The 5,113-nt window shown below is 32.5% G+C and overlaps 1 pseudogene across 1 annotated transcript; it reads left to right on the plus strand.

Moving 5' to 3' along the window:
• The first annotated feature begins 3,268 nt into the window (after positions 1 to 3,268).
• LOC149539019 (membrane protein PM19L-like) lies at positions 3,269 to 4,631 on the plus strand (annotated as a pseudogene). The gene is made up of 4 exons (XR_016356152.1): positions 3,269 to 3,482; positions 3,594 to 3,818; positions 3,970 to 4,015; positions 4,179 to 4,631. The product of XR_016356152.1 is annotated as a membrane protein PM19L-like (transcript).
• Positions 4,632 to 5,113: the final 482 nt, after the last annotated feature.

Genomic DNA, 5,113 nt, shown 5'->3' on the forward strand with positions numbered 1-5,113 from the left:
ATAATAATAATAACATAAGTCATAATATTAATAATATATTATAGATTATAATTTACATATGATAATAATAATAATAATATATTATAGATTATAATTTATATATGATAATAATAATAATATGTATTAATAACATATTTATAATATATTACGTTAATATATTTAATAAAAATATAGAAAAAATAATAACAATATATTATAATTATTATATATATTATATTTATAGATAATAATAATAATAATAACATAATATATTATTATATATTAATAGATTATATATTATATCTTTATGTTACGATATTATTATATATATATATATATAATATTATATAATATATAGATTATATATTAATTTATATATAATAGTTATGTTATTATATTATATATTTATAGATTATATATTATATCTTTACATATTTCATAACTCAAATTAGTTGTATCACTTAAAAATTTATTTTTCCCTCTAATTTTTGTGCCTTTTCCCTCCAATTTTTATGCCGCTGGTATCGGATATCGGATCTCATATCGGATATCCGATCTCAAATCGGATATCCGATAAGGCTTGTGCCTTACTTTCCAAGTTTGGTACCTAGATAGGTGAAAAAAAGTCAAAGTGAATTTTGAAGCGCTTTTAGACGTGTTCAAACTCTATTTTTTTCACATCGCCACTTTTTGGCACACCATGATCCTGCACATAGCCTCAACCCACATCCTAAGCCTTCATCAAGTCATTTATAGTAAAGAAAAGGGCTTGGGTTATTCATGGGGACCCAACTTAAGGTGTAGAAAAATGATGTCATCAAGGCTTTCAAACATTTAACATAAAGTATCATGACATTCAAAAGCTATAGAGCATACAACTTTCAAGAGAACTTGTAAAAATATGAAGTGCCATACTCTATGTTTTAACATAGATATATGTGATAATATAGTAATCAGATACATGTTAGCATTATTCAATTAAACCCCTTTAGAAAAAAAATTTAGAAGTCATTGGGCCTTATATTAGAGATGGCTTGTCTTGAATCTATCTTGGACCATGCTTATAGGTTCACAACCATTTGGATAATCATCACTTGAGTTGTGATTTTTTCTCTGTCTCGAGTATCATGTTCTTGTATGATTTTGGACCTATTAGTAAATTGTGATCTTGTAATAGAAATTTATGGCATGCAAATCTTGGTAGAGTGTATAGCTATGTTGTTGGATCATGTATATACCTAAATGCCAATTCATTGGTTCTTGTACAACTTATGTGCTTTGTTCATTATGATTTGCAACTAGACAAATTTGTAAATATAATCTATTCTCAAGCTTACTTGCATCTCATGACGCCTATAAATTGTAATGCAATGTAACCTTGGAAAGGCAACTAGAAATTATTAAGGATATATATCACTAGACTTGGATCTAAGGTCTCTAACCAAAGATTGTAAATATGAAGGCCTATTGTAGCCTGGCATATATGAAGGCATGTATGTTGCCAAGTATTTTCCTTTAGATTTCAAGTTGAATGAAAGAAAATATGACATTGTTCTCTCAATCTCTTATTTTTAAAATTTTTTGTGTTTACTCTTATGGCATGCTTGGATAGATCTCTTTGAGGTCCATCCACTCATGACTACATGACTCTTGATGTAAGGTATGAAATCAAGCTTGTTGGCATGTCTCTTATTTGTAGAAGTTCTTTGCTCGATGGGGTAAGGCTCTTGTTAAGAATTATTTTCTTCATGTTATGTGGATGCTTGGATCTTCTTTTATTATCTAGCATATCATTTGGAAAGGAGTCATTGAATCTCTCAAGATGTGTTGTTGGTAGCTCAACCCCTATGGTGGAAAATTCTTTATTCTTTGAGAGAAACTATTTTGGCAAAATGTGATTTGTCAGAGGCTATAGGTCCCAGTGATATTATTCTTTATAATTATCTCCATATTCCTCCTTCACAATGCTATCTCATAAGAAGTTGATACATACACCCTCTTTGAAAGACAAATAGGGTGGGGAGATGGAATTGTCCTTCATAGGGCATTAGTCTTCTCATGGAAATCCAAGTCCTTTGGGTATTGGTGGAGCTGGTAGAAGCATTTTAAAACTCAATGTAAAATTTGTCTATATATTATAAGTTTTAAGGCTCATCTTTTAATTTGATTTGCAAGTTGTAGTGCATCTTTTGACTAACAACATTCAAAGTTTAGTTGGAAATTAGCTTTGGTGGTTAAACACATGCTTTATTTATGTGCTTCTTTGGTTTATGCTTCTTTCACTCATATCCTTAGGGATGAAAATGAGTTGCAAATGATCTCTAGCCAAGTGGGTTTTTGTTCACAAGCAAAATTAAAATTTAGTGGATAAGGGTCAATTAACTCGAAGTTTGTCTCAACGATTAGACCACTTAGTGTATCTTGATTGGGTTGTTTGACTTGTGTGTTATGTATGTCTTCTTTTTTATATAAATTTTAATCCCTCTTTTATTTTAAAAAGACTAAAAAATCATTTTTAACATCTTTTAAGTAGTTTCATTTTAGATTACATATAATTTTATTTTTCTCTCAAAACAAATTAAGACATGTTCATTCGTAAAGATTAGGGTGACTCGACATTAAGTTCAATAGAAAACTTTCAACTTCGCTAATAAATTTAAAGCGTGAGGGGCATCCACGCTATCAAAATCACCTAGGACACAATTCTGTTTTATGATGTTGGAACTTTGCACTCAGCAAGACTTCATCCTCCCCACTGAGCATTTTGTGAGCTATTCATCTTCACCACTAGACCAAAAGCCCATTGAAGCCTACATGATTATTTCACTATTATACTCTAATATTTTAATTTTAAATAAATGATCGGAACTAGAGGAGTTCCTATTCGATCAGCTCTAAAAATATCACATGAGATTGAGATATGAGATTGAGCAGTGCGAGGGACCTGTGAGCTAACTCTTAAGAAATCTATGAGTAGGTAACGCTTTTGTTTCAGAGCCCACACGCAGCTCATTCAATCGTGATGACAGATCACTCTCTCTTTACAGCATTCAAAAAACTGCCTTTAATAAATACAGCAACCAACAACAAACCACTGAATTTCAATAACTACAGAAGGTAGCCGTTTTTTGGCAGCAGAAAATAACATAGGATTCCCCTGGCAAGGTGGGTCATCGCCAGGGTGTTTGTAGACTGGTTGCTTAGAAATAATACCGTTTGTATGCTCTTTACTGCACTTCTTTCTTTAAATACCGCTAGCCATCTTCTCCATTGCACTCAAAGGAGTTGTCTAGTTTGCTCATTTTACAGTTTGAATCATTTGGAGCTCTCTTTAAGAAATTGCTCTTTTTTTAAATCATTCTGAAATTTTGTCAAAATGGGTGTGAGAATAGTGAAGTCTTTGGCTGGACTTATGTTGTTGCTGAATTTCTGCATGTACGTGACCGTTGCTGGAATCGCTGGATGGGCACTCAACAAGGCCATTGACCATCATTATGTCACTGGTAAACAGAGATATTTCTTAACAGGTTTTTGGCGATTTTTAGTATATTCTCTACCATATGATCTGAAATCTGAAATTGATTGTATATATTGCTTCTTGTTTTGTTGGGCAGGACCCAGAAGCAGCATGCCAGTGGGCTTCTCATTTTCACCATTGTTTTTCCCCATGGGGAATGAAGCCACTGGTTTTATGGTGATCTTCTCTCTGATAGCTGGAGTTGTGGAGCATCTTCATGTCTTTCAGGGCTCCACCATCTGAGAGTGTGGACGGCAGAGAGCTTGGCTTCAAGTGCTTCTTCTGCCACAACAGCTTGGGCTCTTAGACTTCTTGCCATGGGGTAACTAATATTTAACATATCTCATTCAAATCGGGAAGGGATTCTTTCAAAATGATCTATTTGTTAAGAACTTTCAATAGTAGCTGCAACCAAAAGTAGTTTCTTATTTTTTTGTTTAATGCTGATCATAAGTATGTAACCAAACTTGCAGGTTGACATGCAAGGAGATCCATTTACATGGCAGAAGCCCAAAGCTGGTATTGATTTTTCTTTAGTTAGAATGTTTTTTATATGTCTCGACTACATTTATTTTGTATATATTGCAAACATACTTGATTGACAAGCTCTTCCCTCTTCGAGTATTCAAAAGCAGAGAGTTTCTGGTTTTTTTAATATGTGTTATGAATATGGTCTGTGCAGATCGCTTTGGAGGCCTTCATCATAATTCTGTCTGCAACAGAATTGTTTTACATAATGGTCATCCATGTTGGATTCTTCGCTGGAAATTACTTTTACTGTGGAGAGAAAGAGAAAGATGTTGGCACAACTACTGCTGAGACTGTAAAAGAAAAGACGCTTCCAGCTTAGAAAATGCATTTCAATGTGGGTAGAGTGTTTGGCCGAGCTTGTTTTTAAAAGCTTTTAATGTCTTTGATTGTAAGATTGTGTACAAGGCAGTTTTGGTTACTTACCTTTATCCATAAGGCAGTTTTGTTCCAAGATTTTTTTAATTCAAATTGCGATCTATGAGATGCAATATTTGTCTGAAGTGTATTTGGAAAGTACAGTTTACACAAATTGGATCGGCTCCATTTGACAAAAAGATTTAAATGGGTGTGATAATATATAATAAGTTTGTCTGGGTGTCATAAATCATTCTAGATGTTTGTAAGAATATATAATTTTGAAGGATTTAGATTTTTTTGGATTCATTTATATCGTATATAATTCAATTCTGCATCCACAAATTCAACTCTATACATTTTAAATTTACAATTCTAATTAGCCACTACATCCTAACTATTATACCATGTTGAAAAAATTGTATGTTAAGTCAAGTATAAAAGGACATTGTCCATAATCTTTTTTCATTAGGCTATCCATGAAAGCATAGCAAGTTTCCTCCTAAATTGCCTAACATTCTAACCCTAGTTACACTTTTGTTCCAAGTTCCATTATCAGCCTCATCTGAGATAGTCCTTAATATATTAATAGAATAGTGTATTTTGAAACACTATCAATTGGTAGATTGATAGTCCTTAATATATTCATAGAATAGTGTATTCTAAAACACTATCAATTGGTAGATTGATAGTACGATTGAAAGAGAGGAGGAGAGGGCTTTGCAACTAAGC

Source organism: Cupressus sempervirens, chromosome 9 (genome assembly GCF_028749045.1).
Source record: "Cupressus sempervirens isolate cs-2001-9-10 chromosome 9, ASM2874904v1, whole genome shotgun sequence".
NCBI lineage: Eukaryota > Viridiplantae > Streptophyta > Pinopsida > Cupressales > Cupressaceae > Cupressus > Cupressus sempervirens.